General features: G+C 40.3%; 1 protein-coding gene across 3 annotated transcripts in view; it reads right to left on the bottom strand.

Moving 5' to 3' along the window:
* The window catches only part of LOC126456076 (uncharacterized), a 134,016-nt gene that overhangs the window by 35,791 nt on the left and 73,657 nt on the right, over positions 1-24,568 (bottom strand). The window lies entirely within an intron of this gene.

Here is a 24,568-nt window from a genome sequence, read left to right as displayed (position 1 = left end):
CTTCCGGATGCCATGAAGAGTACAGGGTGCAGCCAACTGCAGGTGGTGGCTCATGTCGGTACCAATGACGTGTGTCGCTTTGGATCGGAGGAGGCCCTTCCGGCAGCTATTGAACGCACTGGGTGTGACCGGCTGCAGATAGTAGCACATGTCGGAACGAATGATGCCTGCCGCTTGGGTTCTGAGGCCATCCTTGGTTCCTTCCGGCGGCTGGCTGATTTGGTGAAGACAACCAGCATCGCACGCGGAGTGCAAGCTGAGCTTAATATCTGCAGCATAGTGCCCAGAGTCGATCGCGGTCCTCTGGTTTGGAGCCGTGTGGAGGGTCTAAACCAGAGGCTCAGACGACTCTGCGACTATAATGGTTGCAAATTCATCGACCTCCGTTATTGGGTGGAGAACTGTAGGGCGCCCCTAGACAGGTCAGGCGTGCACTACACACTGGAAGCAGCTACAAGGGTAGCAGAGTACGTGTGGCGTGCACACGGGGGTTTTTTAGGTTAGAGGGACCCCCCCTTGGGCGAAACGATAAAATACCTGACGGCTTACCAGAGAGGACATTATCATCGTTGATAAAGAATGTCCGTCCTCAGAGACCAAAAACAGGAAAAGTTAACGTAATATTGGTAAACTGCAGGAGTATCCAGGGCAAGGTTCCTGAATTAGTATCTCTTATTGAAGGAAATAGTGCGCATATAGTATTAGGAACGGAAAGTTGGTTAAAACCGGAAGTGAACAGTAACGAAATCCTAGACACAGAATGGAATATATACCGCAAGGATAGGATAAACGCCAATGGTGGAGGAGTATTTATAGCAGTAAAGAATTCAATAATATCCAGTGAAGTTATTAGCGAATGCGAATGTGAAATAATCTGGGTTAAGCTAAGTATCAAAGGTGGGTCAGATATGATAGTCGGATGCTTCTATAGACCACCTGCATCAGCAACCGTAGTAGTTGAGCGCCTCAGAGAGAACTTGCAGAACGTCGTGAAGAAGTTTCGTGATCATACTATTGTAATAGGGGGAGACTTCAATCTACCAGGTATAGAATGGGATAGTCACACAATCAGAACTGGAGCCAGGGACAGAGACTCTTGTGACATTATCCTGACTGCCTTGTCCGAGAATTACTTCGAGCAGATAGTTAGAGAACCAACTCGCGAAGCTAACGTTTTAGACCTCATAGCAACAAATAGACCGGAACTTTTCGACTCCGTGAATGTAGAAGAGGGTATCAGTGATCATAAGTCAGTGGTTGCATCAATGACTACAAGTGTAATAAGAAATGCCAAGAAAGGAAGGAAAATACATTTGCTTAACAAGAGTGATAGGGCACAAATCGCAGAATATCTGAGTGACCACCATCAAACGTTCATTTTTGAGGAAGAGGATGTGGAACAAAAATGGAAAAAATTCAGAAACATCGTCCAGTACGCCTTAGATAAGTTCGTACCGACTAAGGTCCAAAGCGAGGGGAAAGATCCACCGTGGTATAACAATCATGTACGAAAGGTACTACGGAAACAAAGAAAGCTTCAGCATAGGTTTAAGAGTAGTCGAATCATAGCTGATAAGGAAAAGCTGAACGAAGCGAAAAAGAGCGTAAAGAGAGCAATGAGAGAAGCATTCAACGAATTCGAACATAAAACATTGGCAAACAATCTAAACAAGAACCCTAAAAAGTTTTGGTCATATGTAAAATCGGTAAGCGGATCTAAATCCCCTATTCAGTCACTCGTTGACCACGATGGCACCGAAACAGAGGACGACCGAAGAAAGGCAGAAATACTGAATTCAGTGTTCCGAAACTGTTTCACTGCGGAAAATCGTAACACGGTCCCTGACTTCAGCCGTCGCACGGACGCCAAAATGGAAAATATTGAAATAAACGATATCGGAATTGAAAAACAACTGCTATCACTTAGTAGCGGAAAAGCATTCGGACCAGACGAGATACCCTTAAGATTCTACAGTGACTATGCTAAAGCACTTGCCCCCTTTCTATCAGCAATTTATCGTAGATCGCTGGAAGAACGTAAAGTACCTAGCGACTGGAAGAAAGCGCAGGTCGTTCCCATTTTCAAGAAGGGTCATAAATCAGATGCGAATAATTATAGGCCTATTTCGCTTACGTCAATCTGTTGTAGAATAATGGAACATGTTTTGTGTTCTCGTATTATGACGTTCTTAGATAATACAAATCTCCTTCATCATAACCAACATGGATTCCGCAAACAGAGATCATGTGAAACTCAGCTCGCCCTATTTGCCCAAGAAATTCACAGTGCCGTAGACACTGGCGAGCAGATTGATGCCGTATTCCTGGACTTCAGGAAGGCATTTGATACGGTTCCGCACTTACGTTTAGTGAAAAAAATACGAGCTTACGGAATATCGGACCAGGTTTGTGATTGGATTCAGGATTTCCTAGAAGAAAGAACACAACATGTCATTCTTAACGGTTCAAAATCTGCAGATGTAGAGGTAATTTCGGGAGTACCGCAGGGAAGCGTGATAGGACCTTTATTGTTTACAATATACATAAATGACTTAGTTGACAACATCGGTAGCTCCGTGAGGCTATTTGCAGATGACACGGTTGTCTACAAGAAAGTAGCAACATCAGAAGACTCGTACGTACTCCAGGAGGACCTGCAGAGGATTAATGCATGGTGCGACAGCTGGCAGCTTTCCCTAAACGTAGATAAATGTAATATAATGCGCATACATAGGGGCAGAAATCCATTCCAGTACGATTATGCCATAGGTGGTAAATCATTGGAAGCGGTAACGACCGTAAAATACTTAGGAGTTACTATCCGGAGCGATCTGAAGTGGAATGATCACATAAAACAAATAGTGGGAAAAGCAGGCGCCAGGTTGAGATTCATAGGAAGAATTCTAAGAAAATGTGACTCATCGACGAAAGAAGTAGCTTACAAAACGCTTGTTCGTCCGATTCTTGAGTATTGCTCATCAGTATGGGACCCTTACCAGGTTGGATTAATAGAAGAGATAGACATGATCCAGCGAAAAGCAGCGCGATTCGTCATGGGGACATTTAGTCAGCGCGAGAGCGTTACGGAGATGCTGAACAAGCTCCAGTGGCGAACACTTCAAGAAAGGCGTTACGCAATACGGAGAGGTTTATTATCGAAATTACGAGAGAGCACATTCCGGGAAGAGATGGGCAACATATTACTACCGCCCACATATATCTCGCGTAATGATCACAACGAAAAGATCCGAGAAATTAGAGCAAATACGGAGACTTACAAGCAGTCGTTCTTCCCACGCACAATTCGTGAATGGAACAGGGAAGGGGGGATCAGATAGTGGTACAATAAGTACCCTCCGCCACACACCGTAAGGTGGCTCGCGGAGTATAGATGTAGATGTAGATTCTGTCTGGTTTCGGGCGGCTAGCGGAAATGGTAAAGACTGGCAGTCTTGCTTCCGAGATTAAGGCGGAGCTCACCATCTGGAGCATCGTCGACAGAACCGACTGTGGTCCTTTGGTGCAGAGCCGAGTGGAGGGTCTGAATCAGAGGCTCAGGCAGTTCTGTAACCGTGTAGGCTGCAGATTCCTAGACTTGCGCCATCGGGTGCTGGGTTTCCGGTTTCCGCTTAATAGGTCAGGAGTCCACTACACACAGGAGGCGGCTACACGGGTAGCGGGGGCTGTGTGGAGGGGACTGGGCGGTTTTTTAGGTTAGAGGGTCTTAGGGAACCACAGAAGGTGCGTCCGTCAGAAAGTGGGCACGTAAAACACAGTAAGGTAGTTGTAGAAACGATTGGTATTGTAGTTGTAAATTGTCGTAGCTGTGTTGGGAAGGAACCAGAGCTCCAAGCCCTAATAAAAAGCACTGAAGCTCATACAGCTGTAGGTACAGAGAGCTGGATAAATCCGGAAATAAGTTCAGCCGAATTTTTTTCAAACGATCTAACAGTGTTCAGAAAGGATAGATTAAATACAGTTGGTGGTGGAGTATTTATTGCTGTCAGAGGTAGTTTGCCTTGTAGCGAAATTGAAGTAGATAGTTCATGTGAAATAGTATGGGTAGAGGTTATACCTGACAATCGGACTAAGCTATTAATTGGATCGTTTGCCGACCCTCAGACTCAGAAGAGATAGTTGCTGAACAGTTCAAAGAAAACTTGAGTCTCATTTCAAATAAGTACCCCATTCATCCAATTATAGTCGGTGGTAACTTCAATCTACCCTCGATATGCTGGAAAAATTGTACGTTTAAAGCCGGCGGCAGGCATAAAACATCATCCGAAATTGTACTGAATGCTTTCTCAGAAAATTATTTTGAACAGTTAGTTCATGAGCCCACTCGAAGCGTAAATGGTTGTGAAAGCATACTTGACCTTTTAGCAATAAATAATCCTGGACAAATGGTGAGTGTTGTGACGAATACAACAGGGATTAGCGACCACAAGGCAGTTGCTGCTAGACTGAATACCGTAACACCTACAACCATCAAAAAGAAACGCAAAGTATATCTATTTAGAAAAGCTGATAAAAATGCTCTTAACGCATTTTTAAGAGACAGTCTTCACTGCTTCCGATCTGAACATGTAAGTGTAGAAAAGTTGTGGAACGTTTTCAAAGAGATAGTATCAACAGCAATTGAGAGATATATACCACATAAATTAATAAGTGATGGCACTGATCCCCCATGGTACACAAACGGGTCAGATCGTTGTTGCAGAGGCAACGAAAAAAGTATGCCAAATTTAAAAGAACGCGAAATCCTCAAGATTGGCAAAGTTTTACAGAAGTTCGAAATATGGCGCGTACTTCAATGCGAGATGCATTTAATAACTTCCACAACGAAATTCTGTTTCGGAATCTGGCAGAAAACCCAAAGAGATTCTGGTCATACATAAAACACACCAGTGGCAAGACGGAATCAATACCTTCACTGAGCGATGACAACGGTAAAGTCATTGATGACAGTACTACTAAAGCAGAGTTATTAAACACGGTTTTCCGAAACTCCTTCACGAAAGATGACGATGTAAACATTCCTTAATTCCAATCAAGAACAACTGCCGAGATGAGAAACACAGAAGTAGGTATCCTCGGTGTAACAAAGCAGCTTAAATCACTTAATAAAGGCAAGGCCTCCGGTCCAGATTGTATACCAGTCAGGTTCCTCTCAGAGTATGCTGATAAAATAGCTCCATATTTGACAATTAAATACAACCACTCACTCACAGAAAGATACGTACCCAAAGACATTATGAAGTACCTCGAAGAAAACGATTTATTGACATATAGTCAGCACGGATTCAGAAAATATCGTGCTTGTGAAACACAACTAGCTCTTTATACTCATGAAGTAATGAGTGCTATCGACAGGGGATGTCAAATTGATTCCATATTTTTAGATTTCCAGAAGGCTTCCGATAGCGTTCCTCACAAGCGTCTTCTAATCAAACTGCGTGCCTACGGAGTATCGCCTCAGTTGTGCGACTGGATCCGTGATTTCCTGTCAGAAAGGCCACGGTTCGTAGTAATAGACGGAAAGTCATCGAGTAAAACAGAAGTAATATCCGGCGTTCCCCAAGGAAGTGTTATAGGCCCTCTTTTGTTCCTGATCTATATTAATGACATAGGAGACAATCTGAGTAGCCGTCTTAGATTGTTTGCAGATGATGCTGTCATTTACCGTCTTGTAAAGTCATCAGATGAGCAAAACGAATTTCAAAATGATTTAGATAAAATATCTGTATGCTGCGAAAAGTGGCAATTGACCCTGAATAAAGAAAGGTGTGAAGTTATTCACATGAGTACCAAAAGAAATCACCTAAATTTTGATTACGCGATAAGTCACACAAATCTGAGGGCTGTAAATTCAACTAAATACTTAGGGATTACAATTACAATTAACCTAAATTGGAACGATCACATAGATAATATTGTGGGTAGAGCAAACGAAAGACTGCGATTCATTGGCAGAACACTTAGAAGGTGCAACAGGTCTACCAAAGAGACTGCTTACGCTAAGCTTGTCCACCCTATTTTGGAGTACTGCTGTGCGGTGTGGGATCCGCATCAGGTGGGACTCACGGATGACATTGAAAAAGTACAAAGAAGGGCAGCTCGTTTTGTATTATCGCGAAATAGGGGAGATAGTGCCACAGATATGATACGTGAATTGGAGTGGCAATCATTAAAACAAAGGTATTTTTCGTTGCGACGGGATCTTCTCATGAAATTTCTATCACCAGTTTTCTCCTCCGATTGCGAAAACATTCTGTTGGCACCCACCTACATAGGGAGAAATGATCACCACGATAAAATAAGAGAAATCAGGGATCGTACGGAAAAATGTAAGTGCTCGTTTTTCCCGCGTGCCGTTCGAGAGTGGAACGGCAGAGAGACAGAGAGTGGTTCATTGAACCCTCTGCCAGGCACTTTATTGTGAATAGCAGAGTAATCACGTAGATGTAGATGTAGGTTACTGTTTATAAGAAGATCTTGAATATCTAGATAATTTATGGGAACATCGTTCTGATCTATAATTATGTCCAGAGAAAAATATATCACCACCTAACAACAACAGGCCAGGAGTTTCAAAGAAGATGATTTCCACATTGTAATCAAGGAAAATTATGTGGTTTACTATAGAAATTTGGTCCGCAGCTCGTGGTCGTGTGGATAGCGTTGCTACCTCTGGATCATGGGGTCCCGCATTCGATTCCCAGCCAGGTTGGAGATTTTCTCTGCCCGGGGACTGGGCGTTTGTGTTGTCCTCATCATTTCATCATCGTCCTCATCGTTCGTGACAGTGGCTAGATTGGAGTGTAAAAAAAATTGGACTGTGAAAAAGATGGGACACGGGCACTGATCACCACGCAGTTGAGCGCCCTACGAACCAAACATCATCTTCATCACTACATAAATATATTTTACTAAAATCCACCAATTATTGTCATTCTGTCAAGCTCCGACGATGAAACCATGTGTTGATATTAATGTCGAGAAGCGTATGAATGCAAAAACGATTTCAAAGACGATTTATTCGAATTTATGAATAACAGGGTTTTTAGAAAGCTATGCACAATATGGTAAAAATGTGTGACTTGAAGATTGTAACAGTTTGTGAAGACGGATGTGAAGTTGCTGCTCTGATTGCAAAACCGAATTTCAAGTGCAGTATTATATTTAATGAAAATTTGGTTGCTCTTGAATTAAGAAGACTTAACATTGTTTTTGATGAACCTGTCGCTATATGAATGACTATTTTATATATTTCTAAGACACTGCCTGTAAATTTCAATTATGCGTACATGTTCAATAAATTTTAGCTAAAATTGCTAAAAAGATTTACAGAGACACAGATAGCGCAATATATATATATTAAGTACCTCAACTACTCACGATTTTATTACATATGATGTACATATTTAGCATGACACTTTGGTTTACCATAATAGTAGCATTTATAACATCGCACACGTAAGTAAGAAGAAAGTGGGTTTAATGAAAGATCAGTTATCATCGGAGATTATTACCAAATTCAAAGGACTGAGGGAAAAAACGTACAGTCTCGAAGCTGAGACACAACACACAAAGTGTAGGGCCAAAGACGTTCAACGCTCATCACAAAAAGAACTAAGCATTGATGATTACTAGGACTCTGCTGATTTTTGCAGACTATGTGTACAGTTAATTTCAACCTTCTGCATTCTTCCAGTTAAATATGAATTAAACCATTTGTGCACTGTCCCACTCATACCACAATACTTAAGCTTGTCTAGAAGAATTTCATGTTTCATGTTTCTACAACAGATTGACGTCAACGATACAGGCGTACAATTGTGTGCATCTTTCTACGACCCATCTTGAAAATCAGGAATGACCATCCATAAATTTTTTTTTCAGTACACGCTGGCAATATCCAGGCAGACTACGTGCAGCGATCTTCATTGTACTCAAGGTGAGTATTATCAATGGACGCACAACCATGCAATTTCTTCTGCGTAAGGGATGACATCGCTTTCCTCAGTGAATGTGAAGAAGATCTACAAGATCTGCTGAATGGCACGGAATGGTGTCTACTGAGTACAGAATAAGGACTGAGAATAAAGTGGAAAAAGACAAAAATAATGAGAAGTAGCAAAATAAGATTAGTAATAAAGTTAACATCAAAACTGGTGACCGCGAAGTAGACGAAGTTAAGAAATTCCATTTCTATGATATTTCCGTCAAGTTCATCTCCCTTGTACAGAACCTCTCTATACTCCTTCCACCTTTCAGCTTTCCCTTCTTTGCTTAGCACTGGTTTTCCAGCTGAGCTCTTGATGTTCATACAGTTGCTTCTCTTTTCTCCAAAAGTCTCTTTAAATTTCCGTAGGAGGCACATTTTTCCACTAGTGAAATACGCTTCTAAATCCTAACATTTATCCTCTAGCCAATTCTGCTTAGCCATTTTGCACTTTCTTTCAATCTCATCTTTTACACATTTGTATTCTCTTTCGCCTGCTGCAATTGATGCATTTTTATATTTTTCCCTTTCATCAATCATCCAAGGGATTTCCACTAGGCCTTGTCTTTATCTGTTTCATCTCAGCTGCCTTCACTATTTCACCTCTTGAAGCTACCCATTCGCCTTCTACTGTAGTCCTTTCCCCTATTCTAGTCAACCATTGCCTAATACTTCCTCTGAAAATCTCAACAAACTCTGGTTCTTTCAGTTTATGCAGGTCCCATCTCCTTAATTTTCTACCTTTTTGGAATTTCTTAATTTTTAATCTATTGCTCATAACCAATAAAATGTGATCAGAGTCCACATCTGCCCCAGGAAATGCCTTACAAATCAAAACCTGGTTCAGGATTCTCTGTATTACCATTATATCATCAATTTGAAACCTTTCGGAGTCTCCAGGTCTCTTCCAGAAACACAATCTTCATTCACGATTCTCGAACAAAATGTTAGCGATGATTAAAGTACGTATGCTCTGTGCAGAATTCTGCCAGATGACTTCCTCTTTCTTTTCTTTACCCCGTCGATATTAATCTACTACTTTTGCTTTTCTTCCTTTTCCTACTATCGAATTCCAGTCCTCCATCACATTTAAACTTTTGTCTCCCTTAACTATTTGAATAATTTCTTTTATCTCCTCATATATTTCTTCAGTCTCTCCATTATCTGCGAAGCTAGTTAGCGTATAAACTTGTACTACTGTGGTAAGTGTAGCCTCCATATCTATCTCGGCTACGATAGTGCATTTACTATGCTGTTCAAAGTAGCTTACCTGCATTCGTATTTTATTATTCATTATTAAACCCACTCCTGCATTACGCCTGAATGACTTTCTGTTTATAACTCTGTATTCATCCGATCAGACGTCCTGTACCTCCTGACACCGAACTTCGCTAATTCCCCAATACATCTAACTTCAACCTATCCATTTCCCTTTTTAAATTTTCTACGCTACCTGCCCGATTAAGGTAGCTAACATTCCATGCTCCTATCCATAGAACACGTCTTGTTTCTCCTGTGACGACATCCTCCTGAGTAGCAACCACACGTTCTCAAGAAATATCTGTCCTTTGTGGTGGCACCTATGGTACAGCTAGGTGTATATCTGAGGCACGCAAGTCACTTCACCGACGGTGAGGTACGTGGTTCATGGAAAACTTTAGAAACTATGGTTTAACCGGAAGAATAATTGCAATTTCGCTTCAGAACAAATTAGTGTATTTGCCCCTGGTCCTTACGCTTTTCTCCCTCAACGATACAAAAGAACTGTATGTGTTGTAACATCCACGAGATAAATTTTAGCTACAGTGCGACGAGAGGAAATTATACCTGTAACAGTTATAAACATTATCTATTCGACATATGAAAAAAACAGTGAAAACGATGATAAATATTAATTATTTATATAATATTCTGTGATGTAATTGGACATATCGATGTGTATTACACAAAGACAATGATAATTGTAAATTCCTTATATGATCTGCGTTTGTCTTCCTTTGTTTTTATCTTTTGTTGGTTGGCTTTTGTAGGTTGCGGACGCATATCAAACTGAGGTCTGGTAAGAAATTGTAATTATTTGTTAATTATTACTTGAGAATAGAGTTCATTATTATTATAAATATGAGTGAATAATTATTTGTAACTTTAATTCCTCTCTCAGTAAGCATTATCTGTGTTAATTATTTATTTCCGCCGCAACGAGCGCAGCCATTGATGATAGCGATTTGTATCGCGTTTTTGTCTGTTTTCCTTAGAAACAAATCAAATGTTTGCTTGATGAAGTCTAAATAGTGCACAATACGAAAGTAGAGTTTATAGAGTTTAATAAGCATTTCAAATACTTACTTATTCGGTCTAACAATAGAAAGTCTGTATCAATTGTCTGCCGCCATCTTAACAATTATCTCAGCTGCAAATTCAAATTACGAAACTCTGCAGATATAAATGCCGAACGTAATACAAATGTGTAAAAATAAATGTGCACCGGTGGTCCCGAACTCATTTTAATGAAAATGATTCGAATCAGATTGGTTCTTTAAAAACAGTGCTCATAGCACGATCCTTATAAGAAACTTTTCCAGCTGTTGTATGGAGCCGAAATTAATTACGTACGAGTTGCGAAGAATATTGTTTCAGGTAATATACGTCAGTGTTGTGCGCGGCTGATATTCGGTGGTTTTAATGATCATTTTGCTGAAGATAACTATTTCCATCATAATCAATAGTTGTATAGAATCTGTTGTATGAACTGTGATTTAGTGACACTTACACAACTTACCGACAACACTTTAACACGACGTTAACTTGGAGTTCTTTAGCAACTTGCCCAAATCTTTAGCCGGGAGAAAAATTATTTAGTAATTACACTATGTAATAAAATAAGATTATCATTTTCATTTACAAATTAGTTGAATACCAAACCACTGAATAACACAGCGAACGCCACACTGGCGCCCAACGTGGGGCCACCAATGCACATTTATTCATTTTAATAATTGAAATTGTGATCTATTACAGGTACGGAGTACCAAAACAAACTATTAATCATTGTTTATTTACTTGTTTCATGAGCATTGACATCTTCCTTCCGAACTGCTGTACGAATCTGTATCTACGCCGGTGGGACAGTAACTTCATGTAAGCAGTGCAGTCCACCACTCTCAATCAATACAGGTAGGAACAGTTTTTCATGTTCAGTAATTACATAGCAGCACACAAACAACCAAGGTTATTTAAAAGGGAGGTTGGGCCCAAAGCTAAATCGGCTGTGATTGGCTGGCGCAGTGACGTCACTGTACGAGCAAAGCGAGGCAGTGGCTAGCGCAGCAAGCGACTCTTACTAAGGACATCCAACTACTTATAACAACAATAAGTTCTCAGGAAATTATTTAAAACAGTTGATTTACCTGTTTAGATGTTTGCAGTGGAAGAAGAGTGCCACTGTCTTGATTTCTGCTTCTGTGCTGCTGCTGCTTTCTGCATTTTATGCTTCGTATTGAGGAACCGCATACGAATGAAAAGTCGTGTTGTGACATACAGTTTTATAACTTGTGAAGAAAATTCCGGATATTTAGTTTGGACAGCAGTGCATGTTGTTTTCACTATATTTTTTTCCTTGGAAATAGTATCCAATCCATTAAATTCACTAAAAATTAGTTCAAACTGAGACACCTTATGTAGCCACTCGTCTATTGGAACTGTAAGCCCACCGCGAGATAGAAATTCAATCCAACCATAATTTTCATTTGTTGGAGGACTCAAAAATGTCAGCAGACGGCGTTCCCAGTGTCTTGTCACAGTTCTTTGCACGATATGCAATGTAGCCAGCCAGGTAACGGAATCCTTCTGCAGAGCAGTCACATCCCTCTTTGACAGCAGATTCTTCTGGTGCAGGTTGAAGAGGAAAGTTAATTTCTCGTATCTCTTTTTCACCATCTATCATTTGCAGTGCTTCGCTCATGTCAGGCAAAATTCCTGTGAACAGATGTGACGTCAAAAATCCGTCACACTCATGTGCCTCTACTGATGTGTCACTTGACAGAGGAATGTCATGAGCATTGTGTCCCAGCAGTAACAGCCGTAATCGACATTTTACTTCTGTTGGAGAAGGGTTCAAATGGAAATGACCAATTCCTCTGATCTGTGAGAAAAAATTTTCCAATGCATCCTGGTTCAATCTTGCAGTTAAAATATATGTTATTTGCAGTGTCTGAAGACCCGAAAACTGTCCAAATAATGACCGAACAGTTGTCATAATGCCTTTCTGGAATGGGAGCAAGTGATATGCATTTCCTACGCGCATTTTTTCGGCACACATATGCAGTTCTCTCAATATTCTTTCTTGAACATTATGTATCCCATAACCACATGATAACGCATTCTTATTGTACCTCCGAGTATTCAGAATGTCAAATGCGTCGTTTGCTAACTGAAAAAAAATTGCTGCTTCCTCTTCTTCAGGCATTAGGTACTTCATGGCTTTAGCTGTGATACTCGAAAAAAGTTGCATTGGCAAATAAACACTTTGACGCTCTCTCCCCTTGACACTGGGATGAAGCTGTGACAGTTTAGGACACAACTTCATTTCACTCCTATCTAATGCGAGCAGTCTTTCTACAATAGATTTATTAACAATTTTCCCACTTGGAAGCTTTAGCTCGTCATCCAGAAAGTGGTTCCTCATTAATTTAAGCAAATGTGGAACATCTGAAAACACCCAGATTCGTTTATTTTCATACTGCGGATTGGAAAAGCATGAATTTGTTTCTGTCACATTAAAATCTTTCCACACAGATCGATTTTTTGTTCCAAGGTCGCACACTACCGCAACAACATCGTAACCAACATCTTGTACAGAGCAGATAATACTGTTTAACCGAGCACATGTTATTTGTGTGTCAAAAGCATAGTAAATGGGTTGCTTCCATCTAGAAAACAAACCACGTACCATAACAAATAGCACGTTACTGTGTGGCCCTACAACACGATCTTCAACAGGATCATAAGTAATATTGCTATCTACATTCATTTCGTCGAATGATAGCACACACACACGTTCAGTTTTTGTCAATACATATGAGTGGGCTTTCATTAGTTGCAAAACATCTGTCAGCACATCAGGAAAGCATCTGAAAGAGCGTGACGTCCATCTCTTAAGTGTTGATAGTCCTGGAAGTGGGAAACCGACCTGATTTCTTCAAAACAAATAACACTTCCTAGACACAGTACGAAGTGTAACCGCTTTACAAACATCTTCCCTTTGCCATTTTGCTCGTTTCTTTCCACTCAACAAGCAGTTTATCTGTGTTTTTGAAACAATTTGCCTAATATTTGAGTCACTTTCTCCTGCACTTGCTTCTTTTTACACTTTTGTTGATATTTTATTTTATCACCACAAGCTTTCACTTTGAGGTTCAAACATATCTCACTACACCTGAGGTTTGCACACACAGCTGTCAGTCTGTGGTTCCTGTATTCTAATTCTTCTATACGTTTACAGAGTTCGCTGATCTGTTTACTATCAGTGTCACAGTCATCTGTCGCTGTTGACTGGTCTATTTTTCTTTTTTTTCGGAGACACACTAGCCAGGTGCTCAATTGCATTTTTCATTGTCTTTCTTGCCTGCAACCTGTCTGCCCTATTCGGAGAAACTGTGTCATCAGGGCCTGAATTTCCACTAACACTGGGAACCCTTCCTGTTATATTTACACTCGGCACTGCGTCTGGTTTAGGTGTTTTCTTCGGCGGTAGATTGTTAAGTTCTGATCATAAGTCACGTAGATAATCATCGAATGTGAAATGCAACGAACAAACATTTGACGTCGCAACATTGAAGCGATCTTTTCGGTGGCACTTCACAATCCAGGCCCTCTGCACTCTTGCGAACGAATGATAAACTACATCCGTGCCTTTTGTCTTTCGGCTGTACGACAGGCATCCTGTTACAGCACACCCACGTATTTTAACGCAACGCTTTTACAAGGCACCGCAACAAAACCTCAAATTAAAGCAACACGACAGCCCCTGATAAGCAGCTCTTTTGGCGTCTCGACGCAACGTGCTCTTACACTGACGTCATACGCAGAGCGACGAAATCTTCGCCGAATCAGTACCTCCAGCCATAAGTAGTAATAATTGAATAATCTGGCTGCGAGAATTATATTTTTAAGTGTTATTTGTGTATATGTGTTAGTTATAAGATTATTTTGTGTCAATTGGTGCTTGTCAGTGATTTATATATTTGTTGTGCTGTATTGGCGTTAGAATGGTAAAACAAAAGAAACAAAATAAAGCGAATGAGCATACTGACGCAGAGGTGACATCAGAGTCTGAGGTAGAACAATCTACCCATATTTCTGTCGGATTATTAGAAAATTTAATTATGAATGATAATTTAGTAACTGATGTCCCGAGTGATAGTAAAACTGAGGAGCTGCCAAAACAAACTGACACTCCTGCATTCAACCAGTTAGGAATTAATAACAATATTTGTTCTGGGAAAGGGGCAGAAGTTAGCAATGCTCAAGCTATGTCGATACAGGATATGCTAACAGCATTTTTTGAAAAGTTTACTATTAAAGAGCAGGAGCGTGAAAGACAACGTCAGCAGGAAAAGGAAAAATGTAGACAGGAAAAGCTTATAGAAAAACAGTAACAGGAGCTCAGGGACCAAGAAAAGGAAAAGAAATATGGAAAATATAAACAATATTTTTCTAGGAAGAGATAAAGAAATTGTCCGTAGGATAAACCAAGTTTTGGTCGATCGTGATAATGCTATTACTACCCATTTTAAGCAGGAGATCGATGCAGTAAAACAACTATTGAACCCTTAACAAACATTCCAGTTCAGGTCAGTAGTCTTCAAACTGAAGTAGAGAGACCAGAGAACCAATTCAAAGCCTTGGCTACTGCTGTGGAAACAATGCAGGAAGACATTCCCTCGGAAATCCAAAAGCAAGTCCGAACAGAAGTAGCCAGTGTGCTGAGCTCTGAAAATCAAAACTTTGAAAATCTGACAGTATGCAGTAATGACAACACCGGTACTGACAGGCAAAAGATCGGAGATAATCTAACGGCGAATTTTAATTGCAGCACAAGGAAGACCAAATTTTGGTAATCAACCTATATTACCACAGCAATATGTGACACCAAGGAACAATAATAGTGGAATAGAATGTACTTGTAATAAAGTAACCACACCACCTGCGAATGATAGCAATTCCATGCACTTAACTACTTTGATGCATGAAGAAAGCCTGATTAAGCATAGACAGTTTCAAATATTTTACGAGGAAAGCAAGAAAAACATACATCCAGTAGTTTTCATTCGAAACTTCAAAAGTGTTCTTCCAAAATCATGGTCGGAAGAACAGAAAATACAGTTTGTGGTTTCACATATTTCTGGTGATGCGTCGCTCTGGGCATTAAATGCAGCAGAAATTTGCAAGACTTTCCACGACTTTGAGAAGGCGTTCCTTAATCAATTCTGGTCAGCGTCTACTCAAGAGCGACTCCGTAAAGTTGTTTACAATGCTGAAATGTTCAATCCGAAGTCAGGTTCCTTAAGAAAGTACTTTGAAAAATATATTAACATGACCCGGTACTGGGATGAGCCAGTAACCACCAGAGACTTATTGCGAGTGTTAAAAGCTAGATTACCCACACATATTCTAGAGAAAAATTATTTAATGTTACAGACACCGATCTGAAAGAATTTCTATCTGTAATTGATTCTCTGGATCTAGTGCAAGAAGACGCCAGAAAAAATTCTGACGTGATCAGCAATGATAATAGTCCTAATAGAAAAAATTCATGGAATGGAAATAATGGAAATAGCGGCGAAGGTAGTCCAAAGAAAAATAAAAATAAAGCTTATAGCAACGGAAAATACAATAATAATAATAGTAGTAGGAATCCATACAACCAAAATTTTGGTTATCCTAATAATAATAACAGTAATTATCAAAAGGCCGAAGAACACCAACAATCGAATGGTAATCAGAGGCAGTACCACAATGAAAACCTAAACAATAACAATAGCAACCGAAAGAGACGAAATGACAACAAGTCAGACAGTCCATATAAAGACAAGCCTAAAAATATGCGAGGTGACAGTGAATATTGGCGACAGCCAGGGCCAAGTCATTGGCAGCCGCAGCAAAATTCTATCAATTCATGTCAGCCAATAAATTATGTACAGACTATACCTATACCAAGCAATCAATATCCACCGTGGTGGGATCCAAGCAGGCCTCCTCCGACTGAAAACTCACAAAATGTTAGAATAGTGGAGGTACCTTCGGAAGCAAAACAAAACACTCAGAAGCCAACAAACTAATTTCGGTCCCTGTAGGCCTTCGCCAGGTGACCGAGGCCAACAATGAAGGCAATAGGTCGACGGAACAAAAAATAAACATGATACGGCATCAGGATGGCAACAGGATCGAAGATGAGCTATATCAGGAACCTGCTGTCTCTGATAAGCCACAAAGGGAAAATATCCAAGCAAGTGTCACCGGAGCTGTAAATGGTGTAACAACTACTATTCTGCTTGACACAGGTGCGAATGTATCAGCTATGAACACGCAGTTTTTCAAGAAGGTATCGGAGATAAGAAGATTGCCGATTTTGCTGGTTGCAAATTGTAAGGTTATAGGGGCACTGGAAAAAAAGGCACAGAGTATAAAATACCAGACACAGGTGGAAGTTTCCTAGGGAAATGATCGCTTATTATGTACGTTCCTACTAATGGATAACTTGTCCATACCGGTGCTTCTGGGTCTTGAGTTCCTTCGGGAAAGGGAAGCTGTAATTGATCTCGCCCGTGGGGCATGTGCTCTTAAGTACCAACAGCGACCCATAACATTAATGCTGAATCGGGAGTTACGTGCGAACCTTCTGCCGATGAGAAAAATGAATCTTTCTGTCAGCAAACAGAAGTTGTTAGTGTTGGATCATAAGCACCCACAGATGTGTCACAAAACTCGAAATAACGATGCACCCAGCAACGTGAGTGACATCGTCACAACAATAGAAGAGAAAGTACAGGAGGCAACTTGCATTAACCCTTTCAGATCTGGTGGTCACATTTGTGTACATAAAGTTTGTTCACTAATATTTCACTGACAAGAAATGTCAGGTGCATCCAAACCCACTGTGCACATTTGTGTATGTTTCTTTTATCCATGCTCCAGCAGCTGCTGCTCTCTTGTGAGCAGTCTGTGAACCACATAGTAAAATACACTCTCTGGTGTTGTCTCTCTGTGGGAAGCCATTACTCGTAGATTTTATTGGTACAATAGTCACATTGTGGGTTTTGTTTATGAATGTTTAGTGTGGTTTCCTTCTTTTGGAAACATTAGACATACTTTCAGTGGAATTTTCAGCAATTTCATTCAGTCCATATTTGTGTTATGTATCAGGTAAGTTTAATGTACACAGTTGTGAACAGCGGATCCTTAATGGTGTAAAATAGGAAACAAAACCTAAAATGTATCTCAGCTGTATTTGCATGGCTATGGTAGTTATGCGGGGTATTTTTCATTAATTTCAGTGTCAGCAGCAAGGAGGAGAATAACTGACCTGTACATATGATTTTATTTGATATTGCTAGCTTTTGACTTACAAATATGGATAAGGAATACCTTTCTGCGGAGAAAGATAGGGACTTGTTTATGGATATAACTGAAATTGGTAACGTTTCTGACATTAGTTTGAGTGGAGATGAGGATTACAGTGTACCACTTATTGAAAGGCAAGCTGACAAATAGTGAAACGTGTTGGATCAGATAAAGTGGGCGTGAGTGATGTGTGTAGAGACACCATATCTGAAGATGATGGAGAGGTGCTGGATGATGCAATGAACTTTTATGCAATGAAAACAACCCAGAATTGAATAGCCTGTGCGACAACATAATTGTCACACCTAAAGAATCCATAAAATGCAAATGCAAACCTCTAAGTACCATTGCAGAAACATACAAAGATCCAAATTTTGAAGAATCTGTCTTGGGTTCTCCAATACAATACTTCAAATCATATATACCAGATGATCTGTTCACTAGCTTGGCAGCACATACTTATATTTATGCGTTACAACAAGGCAAATCCTCATTCAAGCAGACAACGCCTCAAGAACTAGAGGTGCTATTTGGCTTGCATATATTGAGTGGCGCTTGAAATTTCCCAGATTATGAATGTATTAGGATACAAGCCTGAAGGTAAATGTGTTTTGGGAAAACATGTCATGAGACAGATTTTTAGAATCAGGAACAAATTTACATTTGGTGAACAATCTGTAGAAGACACCTGAAAATAAAGGTAAATTTTACAGTCAGGCCAATTCACACAGCCATTCGAAAATTCTGCAGTGAACTTCCTATAGAAGAGAATGTTTGTGTGGATGAAGAAATTATTCCTTTCACTGGGGATTTTTGTGCAAAGCAGTATGTCAAGAGGAAGCCAAGTCCAAGGGGAATCAAAGTCTTCATGTTGTGAGGAAAGAGCGGAATAGCGCATGATTTCCTTTTGTATCAAGGTGTTTCAACTGAACTAAATACCGCATTGTGCAAAAAATTTGGATTAGGTCCTGCTGTTTTAGGATTTTCTCACTAGTGCTGATGACGTTACCATGTGTAAGTGGCTAGACAATAGACCAGTTGTATTGTGTTCAAACTTTGTTGGTAAAGGCTCAGTGGGTGTAATTGAGTGTTGGGACAAAAAAACACTGTAAATAAGTGAAATTAGAAATACGTGAAATAATGAGGAGATATAATCATGCAGTGGGTGGTGTGGATCTATTTGATCAAATGATAAGCTACTACAGAGTTTTCATCAGATCTCAATAATGGCCTTTGCATATGAATTTTCGTGCTGTTGACTTTGCCATCGTGCAGAGTTGGTTGGAATACAGATGAGATGCAGACAACCTGTCTATCCCAAAAAAGAAGCAAATGGACCTTATTTCCTTTCGTATCAGGGTAGCAGGATTGATACTGTGCCAGAAGAAAGTGACTGAAAAGAAGAGGCGGCATCCGTGTGATGAAGTACTGACTTCAGGTCTGGAGAGTCATACCAAGAGAAAGAGGAGAATTACGACCAGCTACAAAGAAACAGTTTGATTCCATTGACCATTTGCCTTCGCATGATGTAGAAGCTCCAGGTCGCTGCAAATTTCCAAAATGTACAGGGCATTCTAGAATTCGGTGCAGAAAACCTAAAGTACATTTGTCTCCAAATGGAGAAAAATTGTTTTTTGCAGTTCCATACTAAATCTTAAAATCAATGTATTGAACATTGTTGTTTAAATAAGAACTGTAATTTGGAAATATTTTTATTGTTTTATTCTGTTTTAAAGTGAAATAAATAGGGCATACTTGATCAGTAGTGTTAACCACCTTAATGTATGACAAGGAAGCTCAAGACCTGATGAACACAATTGTGTATTCTAAATATCTTGAAAATTAGAGATCATATGAACTTTTTTTTTAGAAAAATGTTGCCAGGAAACTCACCTCAATGTAAAAATGATGTCAGGTATCATTTTATAAGTAAACAAAAAATCAGGTCTGAAAGGGCTAATGCTTCAGAGGCTAGACAATTAACAGAATTATTATCCGGATACCTCAAAGTAGTCACTGAACGCCCTGGAATCATAAAAGATTACCAGTATAATATGAAAGTATATCCGCACAAGACCTATTGCAGAGCATCTTACTCTGTCTCCTGGACTAGGAAAAACGAAGTGAAGATACAATGGACCAATCAGAAGTGCAAGTGCACTATCCTATAACTGTTAATATAATGTTTATGGTAAAATAATTAGCAGTAATAATATGATAATATTATGTATGTATTAGTTTATAAGGTTTTCTGTCAAGTATTACACTGTAATATTCTTGAATTATTTGAACAAGGAGTAGAGAATCCCCATAATAAATGTATTTCTTACTCTAAAATGGATCAATAACTTGATAAAGACTTGAGTGTTATTGCATTAAATGGGAGGAATTTTACCTTTCTATACGTATCATAGAAATGATTAAAATGCTTAAATAATATATTTGTTCGTAGAATGGATATAACAAAAATATTTTCATAAGATTCAGTCATGTAGTCCCACACACGTAGCGTATGTTGGTGGTGTGTGAGCTGTGTGACTGAAAAAAAAACTAAATAATTAAAAAATAAAATAAACTGCTTTCACCACTTGTGAAGCGAAATCTGAATGTGTACTGATTTACGTACACGGATTCATTACGAAGTCATTTAAAATGCTCTTATGAGCAACATTCCGGTTAGATAAACCGAACATGGACATCTGTCCTAAAAACATGGTAAATAACAATCCCAATAAAAAAATTAGAAATATATAAATACACTCCTGGAAATTGAAATAAGAACACCGTGAATTCATTGTCCCAGGAAGGGGAAACTTTATTGACACATTCCTGGGGTCAGATACATCACATGATCACACTGACAGAACCACAGGCACATAGACACAGGCAACAGAGCATGCACAATGTCGGCACTAGTACAGTGTATATCCACCTTTCGCAGCAATGCAGACTGCTATTGTCCCATGGAGACGATCGTAGAGATGCTGGATGTAGTCCTGTGGAACGGCTTGCCATGCCATTTCCACCTGGCGCCTCAGTTGGACCAGCGTTCGTGCTGGACGTGCAGACCGCGTGAGACGACGCTTCATCCAGTCCCAAACATGCTCAATGGGGGACAGATCCGGAGATCTTGCTGGCCAGGGTAGTTGACTTACACCTTCTAGAGCACGTTGGGTGGCACGGGATACATGCGGACGTGCATTGTCCTGTTGGAACAGCAAGTTCCCTTGCCGGTGTAGGAATGGTAGAACGATGGGTTCGATGACGGTTTGGATGTACCGTGCACTATTCAGTGTCCCCTCGACGGTCACCAGTGGTGTACGGCCAGTGTAGGAGATCGCTCCCCACACCATGATGCCGGGTGTTGGCCCTGTGTGCCTCGGTCGTATGCAGTCCTGATTGTGGCGCTCACCTGCACGGCGCCAAACACGCATACGACCATCATTGGCACCAAGGCAGAAGCGACTCTCATCGCTGAAGACGACACGTCTCCATTCGTCCCTCCATTCACGCCTGTCGCGACACCACTGGAGGCGGGCTGCACGATGTTGGGGCGTGAGCGGAAGACGGCCTAACGGTGTGCGGGACCGTAGCCCAGCTTCATGGAGACGGTTGCGAATGGTCCTCGCCGATACCCCAGGAGCAACAGTGTCCCTAATTTACTGGGAAGTGGCGGTGCGGTCCCCTACGGCACTGTGTAGGATCCTACGGTCTTGGCGTGCATCCGTGCGTCGCTGCGGTCCGGTCCCAGGTCGACGGGCACGTGCACCTTCCGCCGACCACTGGCGACAACATCGATGTACTGTGGAGACCTCACGCCCCACGTGTTGAGCAATTCGGCGGTACGTCCACCCGGCCTCCCGCATGCCCACTATACGCCCTCGCTCAAAGTCCGTCAACTGCACATACGGTTCACGTCCACGCTGTCGCGGCATGCTACCAGTGTTAAAGACTGCGATGGAGCTCCGTATGCCACGGCAAACTGGCTGACACTGACGGCGGCGGTGCACAAATGCTGAGCAGCTAGCGCCATTCGACGGCCAACACCGCGGTTCCTGGTGTGTCCGCTGTGCCGTGCGTGTGATCATTGCTTGTACAGCCCTCTCGCAGTGTCCGGAGCAAGTATGGTGGGTCTGACACACCGGTGTCAATGTGTTCTTTTTTCCATTTCCAGGAGTGTATATGTATCTGTAATAAAAATGGAAATGTACTGTTATCTGGACAGTTCAGTAATGATCTCATGGTCAAGATAATGTAGCACATTCTGAAAGTTTTATATTGTCTCATGTTTATGTGACAGTGTAAAATTTTAAATTTTGTTATTCAGTCATGGTAATATGAACTTATGTGCAAGTGTACCAGACCTCATAACTTGAAAAGTGTCATTTACATATAGATTGTCTGTTAAGTACTGTGGAAAACTACTGACAGCAATCAGAACAGTGAAACATGTTTCGCAGGAGCTAGTGGACGCGTGAAGAACTGTGATTTATATTCTGAATAATGATGAACAGTGATAAAAACTGTAATCACGTAACCTTATGAACGCTCTTGGAGTGTCAAAGTTAGCTGCAACGCTATGAACGTTGAGTACTGTTGACTGTATTAATAATTAACTTGAACTGATGACCTTTAGTAGTTTGATACGAAGCGTCTTCGCGTGCCAAATTTAATGTGACAGACAGTACAGCCAGCCGCGCGGCAAAACAATCATGCAACTTTGGCTACGCAGCGCGTCGCGAAAATATTTACATTCCGCTTAAGTAAACGAAGCACACTACGGACACTTGTATGATTAACGGTGCAGTGTTCAAAATGTGCATATTGTGATAAACTTACATGTGAATCACTACATTGTGTTGAACAGTGTCAAAATACAGAACATACTCCAAAAACAGTCTAATTCCATCCGTGTGAATGCGAGTGAAATGGACACTAATAAACTTTTCCACAGAATGAGAATAGTAATTATCTTGTCACTGATGCTTATATTTTGATATTTCATGTACCCGTCTTCAGCTGAGGGACGTGGGAAAGGAGAATCAAGACCTGCTGCAGCGCGACTTCTAGCCAGCAGCAGATCCAAACCACGATGCAGCCGACGGCAGCCGACGCCCCACCGACTCAGCCGGAGGCGGTCCAGCAGCAGCCACTACCTGTCTGCGGTCCAACGGCTCGACACGAGGGCAGTCTTACGACGTCAGCGGCAAATTCTTATGACATTCGATAAATGAGTGACTTTAGAAATTTTATGATATACCACCATGAGAAAACATTCATTATCTCATATGCTTACAAGAGAGTCATAAATTTGCGTTTTCCAGCATATTTTATGACAATCATGTCAAGCCTGACTGTTAAAAGTAGGTGTCTGTATTTTCTTGAAGCCCCTTGGACGGTTTTATTCCCGGTTTTCCGAGTCCAGTGAACCCAAATGGGGGGGGGGGGGATAAGTTAATCCGGGAAGTATCCGCAGCAATTTCCGAGATAATACAGTCACTGAAGTCATTTAAAGTACTCGATTCAACTATAATTTTATCATGTCTAAAACAACATTGAAACTAAACATTTGCATCTTGAGAGTAGCAAATCTACGTGGTTTGCGTGGACTGATAAAAAATATACAATAGATAAATTAATTTTTTTTCTCAGCCCAAGGGGCATTGTAACATCCACGAGATAAATTTTACCTACAGAGGGACGAGGGGAAATTATGCCTGTAACAGTTATAAACATTATCTATTCGACATATGAAAAAAACAGTGAAAACGATGATAAATATTAATTATTTATATAATATTCTGTGATGTAATTGGACATATCGATGTGTATCATACAAAGACAATGATAATTGTAAATTCCTTTTATGATCTGCGTTTGTCTTCCTTTGTTTTTACCTTTTGTTGGTTGGCTTTTGTAGGTTGCGGACGCATATCAAACTGAGGTCTGGTAAGAAATTGTAATTATTTGTTAATTATTACTTGAGAATGGAGTTCATTATTATTATAAATATGAGTGAATAATTATTTGTAACTTTAATTCCTCTCTCAGTAAGCATTATCTGTGTTAATTATTTATTTCCACTGCAACGAGCGCAGCCATTGATGATAGCGATTTGTATCGCGTTTTTGTCTGTGTTTTCCTTAGAAACAAATCAAATGTTTGCTTAATGAAGTCTAAATAGTGCATAATACGAAAGTAGAGTTTATAGAGTTTAATAAGTATTTCAAATACTTACTTATTTGGTCTAACAATAGAAAGTCTGTATCAATTGTCTGCCGCCATCTTAACAATTATCTCAGCTGCAAATTCAAATTACGAAACTCTGCAGATATAAATGTGTAAAAATAAATGTGTACCGGTGGTCCCGAACTCATTTTAATGAAAATGATTCGAATCAGATTGGTTCTTTAAAAACAGTGCTCATAGCACGATCCTTATAAGAAACTTTTCTAGCTGATGTATGGAGCCGAAATTAATCACGCACGAGTTGCGAAGAATATTGTTTCAGGTAACATACGTCAGTGTTGTGAGCGGCTGATATTCGGTGGTTTTAATGTTCATTTTGCTGAAGATAACTAGAATCTGTTGTATGAACTGTGATTTAGTGACACTTACACAACTTACCGACAATACTTTAACACGACGTTAACTTGGAGTTCTTTAGCAACTTGACCAAATCTTCAGCCGGGAGAAAAATTATTTAGTAATTACTCAATGTAATAAAATAAGATTATCATTTTCATTTACAAATTAGTTAAATACCAAACCACTGAATAACACAGCGAACGCCACACTGTTGCAATTACCATGACGCGAAGTTTTTTGTCGTCTTCTATGTGCTTGGAATGTACGAACATAAATTTGTTCAAATCATCAGATATACCATTCATGTACATGCAGTTGACTGCGGGATACCGCACCCAATTTCGAGGAGGAAGC

Source organism: Schistocerca serialis, chromosome 2 (genome assembly GCF_023864345.2).
Source record: "Schistocerca serialis cubense isolate TAMUIC-IGC-003099 chromosome 2, iqSchSeri2.2, whole genome shotgun sequence".
NCBI lineage: Eukaryota > Metazoa > Arthropoda > Insecta > Orthoptera > Acrididae > Schistocerca > Schistocerca serialis.
This window is presented reverse-complemented; position numbering and strand designations above follow the sequence as displayed.